General features: G+C 36.1%; 1 protein-coding gene across 2 annotated transcripts in view; it reads left to right on the forward strand.

Annotated features, from left to right (window-relative positions):
• LOC150106798 (G protein-coupled receptor kinase 2-like) overlaps nucleotides 1-17,356 on the forward strand; it is a 308,070-nt gene that overhangs the window by 118,033 nt on the left and 172,681 nt on the right. The window lies entirely within an intron of this gene.

Below are 17,356 nucleotides of genomic sequence, written 5' to 3' on the forward strand. Positions count from 1 at the left end.
CAATTTGGTCGGCTAAATCCCAAATTGCCAGCCCATCATTGTTCATTCAGTATGCAGTTAGATACCCAACAGGGTGCACCACGAGAAGGTGAGGAGTGGACATTAGGTCAGAAGCCCTGGTTGGTTCTCTGCATTCGCTTAAAGGCTATGTGGAGGTCTCTTCTCAGTTATACAGCTTTGATCCTTAAGCATCTCTATTCAATTTACTCTTTGCTTTTATTGAATTTACTCCTGTTTTTTGGCATAGCTCCATAATCCCATTTTCCTACTGTTCAAAAAACACTTAAACATATTCCTTCTTCCTTCATAATCACTTACTCATACATGCTAGTATTGTGTTATAGGTTTTGTGATTTCTCATTTGTGAAGTTGATAGTGGAGGGGGGGGGGAATTTCTCCAGACATTAAATTCCCTTATATCTCTAGCTTGAACATTTTTCCATCTTTGTATATTTTTTTGCATTCCCATCTTCTTGAGCTACTTTTATATAAACTTGACTTTCAACATTTTTTTCTATATTCTCTCTTCCACATGCTGACTTTTTATCCAGGAATGTTTATGATTGCAACTTTAAATATCTCTTCCCATAAAGAAGTTCTTTATTTTCAATCTTTGTAAATAACTTTGTTGCATTAGTCTACCCTGGATGAGCCAAGTTCAGTTCTTATTTTGTATATGAATTTATTTATAAGTAGTTTCTTTCTTTCTTTTTTTTTTTTTTTTTTTGTTTACAGGATGAAATACATAATTGGTTCCTGCTATAATTCAGGAGTATAACAGAGAATGTAGATGACAAATTAACATGAGTGATTAATTATTATGTGAGATTTCAACTATAGGAGCATAGATTGGGAGAAAGAATGGTCGCAAGGAGGGAAGGAAATGCAATATATACATCTGTTGAGAGATAATTACCTAAGACAGCATATAATGGAAGGAACACGAGGTTTGAGAGCACTAGATATGATCATATCATTGGGAAACTTAACCAATCTTGCAATGGTGTCTCATCTTGGGGAAGTGATCATGCACTCTTTACCTAGGAAATTACAGAATGTTGCAGATATATGTGGAAATACGGCATAAAGCAGGTGATTAAAACAAGCTTGAAGAAACTGATGAGGCTAAGGATCTTGGAGTCGATGGGAAGTTTAAGTTCAGGGGTCATGTAGCAAAGATTGCAAACACAACTGAAAAGATAATTGCAATGCTGAAACAAACTTTCACATAAAGATAAGGATGTCATTTTACCTTTTTAAAAAAGCATTGATAAGACCTCACTTAGACTATTGTGCACAGGTCTAGTCTCCTGGTTTCCATTGTGATTCTGATATATTGGAGAGAGCTCAAAGGAGAGTGTTAAAAATGATATCAGGATTATGGAATACTGATTATGAAGGCAGATTGAGAATTTGGAGACTGCAGAAACTAGCAAACATGTACTTACAAGACTTAAAAAAAGGTTCATACAGGATTTCAATTGATGGAATTTTTCAATTTATGGAGGGGTGGGGAAAGGACAAGAGGCCATCTTTGGAAGCTGAGAATGAATGGTGCTAAGAAGGGGGTGATGGCTAGAATTTTCTCTCATAGGGTGTTGTATGTGATTGGAATGGATTGCCATTGGAATGTTGCGAGTGCAAGCTTTGAATATTGTTGTATATACTAGCAATTTTTTTTTTTTTTTTTGGCTGATTTTGCTCTTGTCTCTTAAATTATTCGCCTACCATACTGCTCTTACTTTTTCTGTTATCTGTTTATTATATATAGATTATCTCTCTCACTTAATCTGAATAGCTTAAATGTGTTTGTTTCTTTAAGTTCAGTGTGGAGAATGTAATTGATCTATTTTTCCCCAGCTTATTGTCATAGTTTTGGTCTTTTATTGATTGGAAAATCAAAAAGAATTTTCCTGTCAATAAGGGAGATTGCTGTTAAGTTACCTACAATGAAAGACATACTGATATTCTCTTAAGGAATAATGCTAATCGTGTATGTTGATCAGGATTTAGCTGTTAAGCTGGTAACTTTCTAAACTAACACAGGAGAATATCCCTGATTTTTGGGAATATCAGGGATATTCCCAAATATCAGGAAATAGCTTATGTTTGATTTGGCTTATATCTTGAAAAGGCTCCTGGCACAGTGTTTGTTTTGGTGCTGGGTGATATTTTTTCATTTTATTTTGTGATTTTGCTCAAGGGTATGCAATCTTTGTTCATCCAGTTGATAGAGTGAAAAGGAGAGCATGATATATCTGGAAGAGAAAGATAGTCCCCTCTTCTGTTGTTTAAGGGAGAAAACACTTCTAAAAATAATAATTAACTAACTAAATTTATTTAATTAATTAGATTATAAGCCAGTATTTTACCTTAGTCACCAAGACATATTTATTGACACAAAGAAATGCCAAGCACGCAGACACACAAGCAGGATGTACTTGCTATTGTTAGATTGGATAAATATAAAGACTACATATGTTTCAATGAATAAGTTGGACTATCTCCTGAAACACAGTTGCCAAACTAGGGATACTTGTTATATTTCCATGATGACTATTTGTCTTAATCAGACATTGCTCCTCCATGAATATATCTTCAGCATTTTTATTACACATCTCTCTCTCTCTCTCTTCAGAAAAAAAAAAGAGGGGCCTCCCAAAATATATAAATTTATTGCAACTTACTGTTAATCCATGCCCCCCCATTATTAATAAAATAAGACATGCTAAACTTACTAAGAAAAAATTAATTTCCACCATTCTAGTCAGTACAGCATTATGCTGTACTGAGCTGTAACTCAGTATAGCAAATGCTGCTATAACAAACTACTGAAAATTCCTGCATAAGGTCCCATTAGCTACAGTGGTATACCAAAAATAATTCACTATACAGGTTTGCTATGATGAAAGTCAACTGTACTTCATAGTGCTTTGTGAAGAAAGCCTTAAATTTGGCCTTCTGAAGTCTAGCTCAGGTATATAATGGTGTAGTTGATATTTGGCCATATGGTTATAAGACTAAAGGATGCATTAGCATTCTTTAGTCACTTAAACAAGCAACACATTACAGTTTTATCTAGTTCACACTTGCAAATGAAATTAAGAAATTGCATGCTTTTAGACACTATCGTCATCACACTTTTCTTTTATTGACAGCTCCCTTTCACCACTCACACATATCATAAGCCTACACTCAAATCATTTGCATTCTATCACCACTCATTCCAAAATTTAGGTTAATCATCACATTAGGAAAATGAATTGGAACATACTGTGTTACAGATTAGGTCTAAATTTAGAATTGAAAATCTTGATGAACACTCTTACCAATAATTGGAATAAATAAATAAATATACAGTATATGTCAGCGTATAAGATTTCTCTCAAATACTACAGAAAATCACTTGAAATCATGGATTGTCTTATATGGTGAGTATAAAAAGGGAAGCTTAATTTCTTGGATGAACATTTAGGTAGTTACAGTACATCATTATATAAGAAAATAGGCAGTGTTTATAAACAAATCAGATTAATTTTTTGTTACATAAATTTATTTAAAATATTACAATAGATGTAAGTCTTAAAAAACAAATAATAATTATTAACCTCAATTTTCATATTAATTTTCTTCATCATCTGTTGAAAATAGTTCTTCAGATTCATTGTTTAAATGATCGTCTAGGATCCCAGTTCGAATCCATTGAATTGATTTTGTTTTCATCGTCATCAGTGTCCCACAACAGATCATCTTACATACCATCCATAAGATTAGAAATACAATACTTTTTAAATGATTTTATTACAGTCTCTACTTTTACTTTATTCCATGCTTTGATCACAAAAAACTGTACAACATATCAAGTGATGCAGTGTGCATAGATCCACTGTTTGTAAATGATTTTTCACCAGTCAACATCCAATTATTCCACTCTTGCATGTGATCTTTAAATGGTTTGTTCAATCAGACGTTCTAGTGGTTGCAATATAGAAGTTAAACCACCTGGTATAACAGCAATTTTTGTGTTATTTTTTTCTAGAAGACTTTTAGTATTCTCACTTAAATGACTACGAAACATATCCCATACTAATAAACTGCAGTTTCTTCATTATACTGACTAGTCACGTGTTCCACACATTATTTATCCATAATTTCACACCATTTTCGTCCATCCATCCTTTTTTGTGAAAATGTACAAAACACCTGAAGGAAATTTTATCTTAGGTTTAGTTTTACGTTTGAAGATGATCATTGGTTTTAACTTGGTTCCATCAGCCAAACATGACAACAGAACCGTAAACCTTGTTTTTTCATGACCTGCACTTCGAACTAGCATACTCTTACTACCTTTAGACTCCACTGTTTTATTGCTTATCATATCAAAGCTCATAGGAGTTTCATCCATATTTCCAATATTTGACAATAGAAATTTATGTTCTTGTCTCAACTGAATAATACATTTATGGAAACTGGTAAGTTTGTGGTCAAGATCTGCTGGTAGTTTTTGAGCAATTTTCGTTTTTTGTTGTATTACCAGATTTTGTCTGTTCATAAAACGATTACACCATCCTGAAGTAGCTTGAAATTCTATACTTTCATCCAGATTCAATCTTGACCATTTTAGTGCATATGTTCTAATCATATTTCTTGTAACAAAATAACCATTCTGCCTTTGTTCGAATACCCATTCTGCAACGTGATTTTTCAGTTGTGGCCATCAGGTGATCCCCGTTCTCATCGCACATTTTTTCTTTGGCAATTTTTTTTAAAAATAACTTCTTTCTTCTTCCATTCTCTTACTATCTTCTCGGTTATGTCAAACTTTCTTGTAGCAGCACAGTTATTAGTTTGCTTTGCCATTTCAGTTATCCTTATTTTAAATCGGCTTCATACTTTCTTCATTTTGTTGCTGGTTCCATGATTTTAAATGACAATTTTAATAATCCTAAAATTAAAAAAAAAGCAAAAATAATAATTAAAATTTGGGCTAATCACTTTTAATTAGAGTAATTCGCATAAATACTAAATCTATGCTATGCAAAAAAAGAACGGATATGCATAGATATAAAAATAACGGATATAACAACAATACCTAACGTTGCATTAATACAAGAAAGAAGAAATTGGGAGGGGGGGCCGTCTTATACAACTGACATAAGCTTTAAACTTAAAAATAGCCTAAAATTTAGGCCTAGTCTTATATGCTGGTTGTCCTATACGGTGACATATATGGTGTGTGTGTGTGTGTGTGTGTTGTGTGTGTATATATATATATAAGCTGCTGTAACTCATTTGGTATAGACAAAGCACTTTGGTTGGAAAAACATGGGTTTGAATCATGATAATGATGTGAAGAATCTTCATCAGAGCTTTTCAACTCAAGGTGAGTTAGCTGGTCTCATTGGTGACAGGATTTTTTCAACCAGAAACTCAGGTTTTTTATCCTACAGACAGGCACATCAGCCCCATTACGTGTATCTACAGACATATAATACTTATATAATAAATTTTAATTAGAGTAATTCGCATAAATACTAAATCTATGCTATGCAAAAAAATAACAGATATGCATAGATATAAAAATAACGGATATAACAACAATACCTAACGTTGCATTAATACAAGAAAGAAGAAATTGGGAGGGGGGGGTCGTCTTATACAACCGACATAAGCTTTAAACTTAAAAATAGCCTAAAATTTAGGCCTAGTCTTATATGCTGGTCGTCCTATGCGGTGATATATATGGTGTGTGTGTGTGTGTGTGAGCTGCTGTAACTCATTTGGTATAGACAAAGCACTTTGGTTGGAAAAATATGGGTGTGAATCATGATTATGATGTGAAGAATCTTCATCAGAGCTTTTCAACTCAAGGTGAGTTAGCTGGTCTCATTTGTGACAGGATTTTTTCAACCAGAAACTCAGGTTTTTCATCCTACAGACAGGCACATCAGCCCCATTACGTGTATCTACAGACATAAAATACTTGTATAATAAATTTAGTTTAATCCTTTATCCAAGTGTGAGCAAACAAAGTTTGCACCTGAAAGTATCTTCAGGACTGGGGTAAGGTGATACAACACGAGGGCACTCCTTGCAAAGGTGGAGCAAGCTACCAACACTCCAATCTCAGTATCTCCCATAATGCCAAACACATCTCCTTGCAGATATGTCTAATGTTATGTATTAAGGGAAGGGCCACAACCCAGACTAGTTTCGACCTTTATTGAGGTCTCTTCAGTGGGAGCCAGGCCCAAGTGGAGATACCAGGCAGAAGCATTAGCAGGTCATCTTTACCTATAGGAGTTGTCAAATGGTGTGCCACCCTTTTTCAATAAATTACTCTGGATTTAGAGAAAGATGTTGAAAGTTTATTTTTCACTTGGTTAGAGTATAATAAATTTAGTTTAATCCTTTATCCAAGTGTGAGCAAACAAAGTTTGCTCACATTTATTAAAAAAGGGTGGCACACCATATGGCAACTCCTATAGGTAAAGATGACCTGCTAATGCTTCTGCCTGGCATCTCCACTTGGGCCTGGCTCCCACTGAAGAGACCTCAATAAAGGTCGAAAGTAGTCTGGGTTGTGGCCCTTCCCTTAATACATAACATTAGACATATCTGCAAGGAGATGGGTTTTGCATTATGGGAGATATGGGAGATACTGAGATAGGAGTGTTGGTATCTTGCTCCACCTTTGCAAGGAGTGCCCTGGTGTTGTACCACCTTACCCCAGTCCTGAAGATACTTTCAGGCGCAAACTTTGTTTGCTCACACTTGGATAAAGGATTAAACTAAATTTATTATACTCTAACCAAGTGAAAAATAAACTTTCAACATCTTTCTCTAAATCCAGAGTAATTTATTAAAAAAGGGTGGCACACCATTTGACAACTCCTATAGGTAAAGATGACCTGCTAATGCTTCTGCCTGGTATCTTCACTTGGGCCTGGCTCCCACTGAAGAGACCTCAATAAAGGTCGAAACTAGTCTGGGTTGTGGCCCTTCCCTTAATACGTAACATTAGACATATCCGCAAAGAGATGTGTTTTGCATTATGGGAGATACTGAGATAGGAGTGTTGGTAGCTTGTTCCACCTTTGCAAGGAGTGCCCTGGTGTTGTACCACTTTACCCCAGTCCTGAAGATACTTTCAGGCACAAACTTTGTTTGCTCACACTTGGATAAAGGATTAAACTAAATTTATTATACTCTAACCAAGGGAAAAATAAACTTTCAATAAAATACTTGTTGGGTGAGGAAAGCAATGAGAAATCACCTTGTTCTATTATTACTCCCTAGTAAATTAGCATAGCATATTCACCAGCCATTAGGTTGAGGAGAAAAGAAGGTATATGTAAATTGTGCACACACTCGCACAGTAGGCTGTAGAACCTATAGTGCAATGGTGCTATTCATGGGTAAGAATTAAGAGAGAAGGAACCTAATGTTATTTTTCTTGAACTGATGAATACAGTTGTTAGGAATACTTTGTGAGAAAGAGGGAATGAATGGGGAAGAGGAGATGCAGGTTTGGTAGGATTGAAGTGGCACTGTAAAACAATGTTTAGTATGTGCTGCTCACGAAGATGAATGTCACTCAGTGGCATTCCTTGAAAAGACATGAGGCTGAAACTGACCACCTATAAGACAATAGCTGTGAATGGGTCACAGAGGGGGGGGGGATCGTTGATCATTTGGTCCACTCTCCTCTGGTCCTTGGTGTACTATCTCCAATATGAGAACGGTATTTTAAGATTGAACAGATTTGTACAGAGTTATTAGCTGGATGGGTGAAAAGCATTATCCTGAGTGGGAAAGGATGCAAAATTTTGAGTGACGGAGGAAGCAATTGATAGGAGTAAAGAAAGGTGATTTGAGAACCTTTTGTATAAGTTGGGGGGGGGGGAGCAGAACTGTGGGTTTGTACCATTGAAAGTGACTAGGTTATCTCACCCCATTGAATAATATCACAGCTGTAGAAGATGTTTTACTGCTTTGGATGTTTGGTCACTGTGAAGTTTGTCAAATGAATTGGAAGAATGGAGTGTACTGTCATCAGCAGATAAACCTACAGATAGGTTTATTGGTTAGTGAGTGAAAGATATATTTATGTATAAGAGAAAAGGGTAGTTGAGAATAGTGGAGTAATACAGAGAAATGTGATAGAGAAACATACAGCTCACTATTAGAGGAATTAATTGCTAATTCAGTCTCTTAGAAATATGGCAGAAAGGATTATTTATAGCACTTCAGAAATTTCCATCAGCTACAATTAGACTACCTAGTTCTTTTCAAGATCCCCCCTCCCCACTCACATTCAGGAATATACAGAATCACCTGCATTGGTGGTTTGTTTGGAGAAGAGTAAGTTGAGGTTATTTCATTGGTTTGAAATAACCATTCAGTCCAACCTGAATGTGGACATACTGTAGTCGGCATTTTAAATGCCAAATTTAGGATGTAGCCTATTTTATTAAATTTATTAAATTGTGTCCAGGCAGAATGAAAGTACAGTAATTGGCTAGCTAAAATTATCAAAGATTTAGAGTGTCTGCCTATGAGCTTCCTAACTCCAAAGAGGCTTAATAAGCCCACCACAGTCACCACTCAATTATTCTCGCCCACCATTGATCCCAGTTAAGATTTGGAAATGTTTAGGACTGAATACTGTATTTCTCTCAGGACTGTATATATAAGAATTGCAGACTTCGTGTTCAAATACGTCCATATGCTAATTATTCTGAGATGGATAGATGTTATTGAAATTTGGAATTTGTACCAAAATTTATTAAGCTGTTTGAATTTTTCTTTTCATTTGGACATTTGCAAGGGAAAAAATGTTTGGAAATTACATATGACTGCACTTTCATTCTGTCTGGACACAATTTAATAAATTTAATAATAAAATAAATTTAATAAAATAGGCTACATCCTAAATTTTGCATTTAAAATGTAGACTGCAGTATGTCCACATGTTTCAATTTTAGTTTCAGTTGGATAATTTTTTGGCACAATTATTCAAACTGATAGTAAAAATTCTGCACTGGTTTGATGTCACTTTTGCTTTCAATCATGGTGGTCAGTTTTTTTGTGGCAGAATTAAGAAAAATAGAGTTATGTTAACAGTACATAAGTCAAAAATGAATTATTCAACCTTTTGTAATTGGTTATATGCACACATTATGGTAATTTAACTTTTATGTTCAGAACTGAAGGGGGTGCTTAAGGGTCAAAGCTGTATAACTGAGAGGAGACCTCCACATAGCCTTTCAAGGAATGCGGAGAACCGACTAGGGCTTCTGACCTAATGTCCAATCCTCACCTTCTCGTGGTGCACCCTGTTGGGTATCTACTTTGATACTGAACGAACGAGGATGGGCTGGCAATTTGGGATTTAGCCGACCAAATTGTATTCTTATTGGATAAACCAAAATAAAAAATGATGGTACAACATGACAAAATTTCATGCTGGCTGGGTCATCGCCTGGTTAAACAAGGCTCCAGTTGTTTTCGCCAGGGAACCAGGGCGAACAGCGAAAAGTCAGCTACTGGAACAAATCTGAAAACAAACCCCAACTCAACATTACCAGAGTTAAAGATTGGTACTATCAACGTAAGAAGCCTGAATGCCAAAGAAATGGAGCTAGCTGAGGAATTAGATAAGTACCAGATCGACATAATAGGGGTGACTGAAACAAAAAAGACCAAAACAGGTGAGATCTTTCTGAGCAATAAATACAAAATGTTATATTCAGGCAATGACAATCAAGGAAAAGAAGGAGTAGCCATAGTATTCAACACAAAATACGAGGCTAATACTTATTGAATGGCAGTCAGTCTCAAGTAGAGTAATGTGGGCAAATATGAGAATGGGGAACTGGACAATGAGACTTATTTGTGCCTATGGTCCCACAGAAGGTTCTACTAAGGTAGAAGTGGAGGAATTTTTTGACGCTTTAGAAAAAGCAACTGACACAATGAAAAAGGAAAAGTTGGTCCTTGTTGGGGATCTAAATAGCAGAGTAGGAAATGATTGTGAGATATACAAAAATATTTTGGGAAAATTTGAGAAAAGAGCAAAGCTGCTAATAATGGCAAATATCTGTTGGATTTCTGCTCAGGACATGGACTGGTTATTACTAACACCATGTTCCAACATAAAAATGTGCACAAATTCACATGGAGAGAAGAGGCTAGAAATAAGAAAAGTCTCATTGACTATGTTATTGTTGATAGTGATGTTTTCTCCCTGGTGCAGGACACCAAAGTGTACAGAGGATTTGAAATTGGAAGTGATCACTATTTAGTCTTGAGCAGGATAAAATTGAATTTCATATTGAAAAGAATAACATGTAAGAAAGTTTTAAAGCGAATAAAAGTTGAGCAGCTCTCAGATGTGAACTGTAGACTAAAATACAGAAATATTATTGAAAAGAAAATGAAAGAGTTTGAAAACAGGAATCAAGCCTTGGAGATTCAGTGGCAAACTCTGAAGAAAACACTGATTGATTCTGCCAGAGAGGCATGTAGTGTGGTTGTGTGCAAGGATAAAAAAATCAGAACTCCCTGGTGGACACAGGAAGTTGAAGCGGCAGAGAAGGAAAAGAAGAAAGCATATCAAAAGTTCCTTGCAAATAAGTCGGCTTTTACTCTTACAGAATACAGAGACAAATGTAAGAAAGCTAAACACTGTGTAAAACTAGCTAAACAAAAGTCATGGAGGACTTTGGCAAGAATATAGAAAATAAATATCAAGAAGGTAGTAAGATATTCTGGAGGTTGTTGAAGAAGCTTAGGAATGGAGGAAAGAGTGCTGTAAAAAGAGAGATGATAAAAGTGACATGAAAACGGGAGAAAAAGATATCCTTGAAGTATGGAGTAATTACTTTGAAAAATAGCTAAATGAAACAAGCAGTGATGACAGCACAGTGATAAAAAAAAAAACACTGACCAGGCATGCAGTCAAGAATACATATCCATACTTGAAGTAGAAAAAGCCATCAGAGGCTTGAAATGTGGAAAAGCAGCAGGAGTAGATGATATTCGACCAGAAATGCTGAAGTATGGTGGTATAAAAGTCTTACAGTGGCTGCACTGCATAGTTCAGAAAGCCCGGACAGAGGGACGAATTCCCGATGATTGGCGTAGAGCTCTCATAGTACCCATATATAAAAAGGGAAATAAAACTAAATGTGAGAATTACAGAAGTATTTCCCTACTGAGTGTTCCTGGCAAGATCTATGCAAGTATATTTGAGAAACGGTTGAGAAGAATTGTGGAAGAAAAGCTTGGTGAAGAACAAGCTGGATTCAGGCCAAATAGAGGCTGTCAGGATCAGATCTTCACTGTACGACAAATAGTCGAGAAAGCATGGGAATATAACAAAGATCTGTATGTAAGTTTTGTCGATTTGGAAAAGGCATATGACAAGGTGCCAAGAGAGAAGCTGTTCAATATGCTGCAGTTATATGGTTACTATGGGGCATTATAACAAGCAATACTTAATCTTTATTTGAGTTGTAAGTCAGCAGTTAGAATTGAAGGAAGTACAGGAAGATGGTTTAATGTTAAATCTGGTATGAGACAAGGATGTACATTATCCCCTCTGTTATTCATTATCTATATGGATCACATTATGAAGGAAAGTGGCATTTAACCTGATATCAAAATTGGAGAAGTTAATGTCAGCTCTTTTCGTTATGCGGATGATGTTATACTTCTAAATAAATCCGCTACAAGTCTGCAAAATTCTCTGACTAAATTCAGTTGCTGTTGTAATAGATATGGTATGAAGGTCAGCAATAAAAAGACAAAGACAATGAAAATAGGCAGAATCATTGAAAATGTCAACTGTGTTGTGAATGGAGAACCTGTGGAACAAGTAAAACATTTCAGCTACTTAGGCACGATTTTTACTGAAGATGGTAAATTAAATATAGAAATAGACAACAGAATCAGCAAAGCTGGTACGGTAGGAAGTAAGTTGAATAAATTCATATGTAATAAGAGAGAAATTAATCTGAACACTAAATTAGCTGTATACAAGACAGTGTTCAAACCAGTTTTAACTTATGGATCTGAGAGCTGGGTCAGAAGTAAAACACTCGACCAAAGACTAGAGACCGCAGATATGAGAGTCCTGAGAAAGATTAGAGGCGTGAACAGATGGCATCAATGGCAATATCATATTAAAAATGAGGATATTAGAAAAGAACTTGACATTGTCAGCATCCAGGAATGCGTTAGTAGAGCTAATCTCAGGTGGTATGGTCACTTAAATAGAATGGGAAAGGAAAGATTAGCAAAACAAGTGTTCTCTGCCAGGTTGGCAGGAAAACGACCCAGAGGAAGACCAAGATATAGGTGGATTGATACGGTACAAAGTGCCTTAGACGATAGAAATATAAGATCTGATAATGTCGGAGTCTTGATAAGTAACAGACTGATTTGGAGGATAATTGTAGATAGGAAGTTAGTAATGATGTAATTTTTTCATGTAGTACAGTCATATCCAGTACACCCCTTGAGGGTACATGGCAGGAATTTGATGATGATGATGATCAGAACTGGTTGACATTAATCTCCCCCCCCCCCCCCCCAAAATAGAATTATAGTTGTCATTTTTATTGATGGAAGAATGCAATGCAATACAAAATGATAGTTCCTTTTTTTTAAGCTTGTAGAGTTTTAGATCACTATTAAAATTTGCTGAGTTAATTTCATTTGTGCCATTTTAATGACGGAATTAGTCGCATCAGGAAATTCATGAAATGTACTCAAGGGTACATATACAGGATACTATCATAGTATCACCAGCATTGGTTGAAAAATCTGAGGGGTGGGTGGGAGAGGACACCTTCCACCATAACACATAGTAAACAAAATGAGAGAAAACTGGCACTCCAAAAAGTGGAAGGCAGACCATAAGATGGCAATTTGCCCAGAAGCACACAAAAACCTTTCCATGTGAAACGTTCAGAGGTGGGTGATATTTGTTGAGATCTAATTGTGGATCTTGATTGGTAAAATCTATATCAGTGGTCACTGATTAGTTGTCAGTTCTTCAGGTGTTGAAATTGACTGTTCATGACCAATTTCATTACCTCAGACAACAGATGAGAGGAATAGTTTGATGGTAGACACCCCTTCCCCCCCCCCCCCCCCTTTTTTTTTTTTTTTTCAAATTGGCCGTATATTGGCTTCCATGCTTTAGAGTGGATGCCAAACTGATTATAATATTGAGTAGAGATGATATAGAACAAGTGTTAGTTCAGAAGCACAAATTGATCAGCTACCATCAGGATCAAAGGTCTTTGGTATCCAGGTTGTTCAAGATTCTTTTTGTTTTTTTGTCTAGCAGATTGCCACAGGAGGGGATATGATGCAGCGTTCTAGGTAAAGGAGATGATTTGACTTGGCCATCTATGCAGGAGTTGAATGAAAAGAATGATTGCAAGAGGTCAGGTTTTATCTTTAGGTAATGTTATAGTATTACCTTCTGGGTGAGAAAGAGAGAGAGAGGTGGAAGCACAAATGCCCCCCCTCCCCCCCAGCAGCGTTTCTGAGGGACCAGGAGGCATGACTACTCTGGCACAGGTAGCAACATGCTATAGCTATTTCAAAGCCAGACTTAGCCCTGTTAATTATGGTTTTGCACGTATTGCAGGCTTCAGTATAGGCTGTAAATGAGGCTTGGGTTTTTTCTCAAGCCACTTATATGCTGTTTTTCTTGGACCATCATGGAACTGAAAACCATGACTTGGATATAGGCTTGAAATTTTGAATAGAGTGGGAAATGAATGCTTCTATTTAACATGGATAATTTCTGTAACAGGATCATAGCAAGGATCTGAAGAATGGAAATAATAGTCTGGCATGGAAAGGAGGAATAAAAATCTTGGATATCTTCCCACTTCTTGTTGTACTATCAAAAGATGTGAGGCTGTGAACAGCTGAAGGGAAAGCATTCTGCTAGAGATGAAATTTGGATAAGATTTTGATCTGAACCAAGAGGAGCAGTTATTTCAACAGTCTAGCTTGAAGGAGAATTGGTTAAGGAAAGATTCAGTGAAGAGGATTATTGGGAATTCTGGTCAGGAGATAGTTTGCATTAGATTATTGCTTTATGACAAATACCCTCAGCTTTTTTTTTCCAGCTTGGTCACTGGAATTGGAAAAAGGGAACCAGTTTGAGTTGTAAACATTAATGTCACCAAGAAGATGGCATGACTGTTAGGGAAATTAAATACATGAAATTAAACCTGATTATGACATTTGTTTCATTAGAAGCCGAGTTATAGTGCCAAGAGTGACAGTGTGTTTTGACGAACGGTCGGAAAATGAGTTTCAAACAGAGAGCTGCGATTGACTTTTGTGTTAAACTTGGTAAAAGTTTTACCGAAACACATTGAATGCTTCAAGAAACATACGGTGATGAATGTTTATCCCATACTCAAGTTTACGAATGGTTTAAGTGATTTCAGTTGTGAGACGCTTGAGGACAACGAGAAGCCGGGCCTTCCTAAAACTGGACTGAGCGAAGTTAGCATCCAAAAAGCGCATGATTTTCATCAAAGAAAATCCGAAATCGTCCGTGAGATTGATTGAAGATGAATTGGGGATTCCAAAATCAACTGTGCATAAGGACTCAAACTTCCTTGAAACGATCGTTACTGATGACGAAACGTGATGTTTTCAGTATGAGTCCAAAACAGAGTGCTGAGTGGAGACCACCAGAAGAGGGACATCCAAAAAAAGGTCGCTTGGAGAAGTCAAAAGTAAAGACAATGCTGATTTGTTTCTACGATTCCAAGAGCATTATCCACGAAGAATTCTTTCTGCCTGGCCAAACGGTCAATGGTGAGTTTTATCTCAAAGTTTTGAAGCGATTGATAGTGAGAATTCATCGCATACGGCATGAATATCTTGATGCAGGCAGCTGGTCACTTTTGCACGATAATGCACCATCTCATCGTTTGAACATTGTGAGACAGTTTTTGGGCAAAAACCAAGTTTGTGTACTTAAATATAAAGAGCTAATAAGCTTCATTTCGGCGATATAAACATTATTTAAATTAAGGGGATATTAAATCCCACATTGTTTTAAAAACCGAATAAGAAACTCAAAGATAGGAATTGGAGAGTTTCATGCCGAATATAGTAAACTATAAAGTATCAGCGATCACTAGCGTGAGCTAATGCAAGTGACTCAAGTACGTAGTACAAAAAAAAAAAACAACCAAGTTTGTGTGTTGGATCATTTGCCATATTCACCTGATTTAGCACTCTGTGACTTCTTCCCCCCCGACTTCATTTGCCAATGTAAGGAAAGCAATATGACACCATTGAAAATGTTCAAGCGGCAGTAACCACGACCCTCAACAGTATCCCAAAAACCGATATAAAAAAACTCATTTAACGAAGTAATTGACCGTGCAAAAAGCTGTATCGAAGCGGAGGGGAGAGTATATTGATTGAAATAAATGATTTGAATAATTATAATTTGCCTGTGTTTTATTTTCTATCAAAAGTTCGGTTGCTTTTTGGACAGAGGGTGTATATACATATATTCTTATATTTCAAGTAATTTTTATCCCAGCTGTATTTTATCATTAATGGCAGGAAAATACAATAACAAAACTTGAATTCTGCAGTAATATTATTACAAAGACCTCTAGAGAGTCAGGGACTCATTTAGGAAGGCCACATATCACTCACACCATCTCACATACTTTTTCTTGAATTCACTCATGCTATTTGTACTCACAACATCCAAAGGCAAGCTATTTCAGTCAAGCACCACTCTGAGAGAAAAATTTAGCTCTCACCACTTTCTTGATTACATTCATTCTTAACTTCCACAGAACACCTTCTTGTCCCCTCCCCACTTTCCAAGCTGAGGAAGAGTATATTGATTGAAATAAATGATATGAATAATTATAATTGGCCTGTGTTTTATTTTCTATCAAAAGTTCAGTTTCTTTTTGGACAGAGGGTGTATAAATTTCATCTATTCCCCCATCCATGACAATCCTCCTCCCAATCTATGTTCCTGCAGTTGAAATCATCCCTTATAATCATTAATCGACTTGCACTCGTTGTGCTAATTTGCCAGTGTATGTCATTTACATTTTCCTCAATATATCGATTATAGAAGCAACCAGTTATATATTTTATGCTTTTGACCAGTATCTCACACAAGACAGCCTCAAATGAACTGCCATCTGCATCCCTGGCCTCCTGATGTACTTCTACTTTTTTTTTTTTTTTTTTTTTTTTTTGTCTTCAGTTTTTCTGCTATCATTTGCAGTAACCCCCTCTCTCATCTTGTTCCTTCTGTCCTTGCCGAAGATATTATATCCTTGCCCTTCTTATGAATTTTTCTGGCATTACTATACATAAATGGCAATGTTCTCTGCCACTCCTCCCCCCCCCCCCCAAACCTTTCCACCTAGTGCAGCTTAGCCCACTGAAGATAAGAACCTGGGCTGTTACATTTAGCATCATGTGATCACTGTGCAACTTACTAACATCTAGATTGCCTGGACCCACACCCACTAGCATTCTCTTAAAAAAACATTCCAGATTTCTTAACTTTTGCATTTCTGAATTCTCACTGAACAACACTTTCTCAAGACCCCTGACTCCAAATTCATTCAAATGCAAGCCATCTATGTTATATAAATATTTTTTTCCATTAAACTCATTCCACACATCCACAAACTTCACACCATTCCTTCTGCACAATCTGTGCACTGACCCACTTGTAACCATAGCTCTCTGTTTCAGCTTGCTTCTATCATACTGTGGCAACAAACTGATTACTTTTACTTTCTTGCTCTTCTTTTAAGCATACTCTTTCATATATTCTCACATTCCACACTTCTTACCTTCTAAATCATTTGTACCAGCCAAAATAAGCATCTCTCATTATCATATCGTGCTTTTTATATCTTTTAATGCAGATGTGCTTACAAGATATCCCACTATGAGCCTTGTATTTATATTCAATCTCTTAGATTGCACATTTCTTTTGTGACAATTATATTTGAATTGCTATATTATGGATTATTATTAACTTGAATTAAGTTTTCTTATAGGTGTTAAATACCACTCTCATCAAGCTCTCTTCTCCATATATTTACATAATCTCACATTATGAAGACAATTTATAAATGCCTAAAAGGTGTTAATATTTTCATCTGATAAATTTCTTACCTATCGATACCTCGCCTTCTTTTTCTGAGAGAGAGAGAGAAATACAAAAAAGTATTTGAAATCTGATTTTTGAAAACCCGAGTATTGTTTTAATTAGAAACAATTCAAATTGCCGTATTAAAGTTATATTCAGTCCTTA

This window comes from Typopeltis vanoorti, chromosome 5 (assembly GCF_054136105.1).
Source record: "Typopeltis vanoorti isolate ZY-2024b chromosome 5, IOZ_Tvanoo_1.0, whole genome shotgun sequence".
Classification (NCBI taxonomy): Eukaryota; Metazoa; Arthropoda; class Arachnida; order Uropygi; family Thelyphonidae; genus Typopeltis; species Typopeltis vanoorti.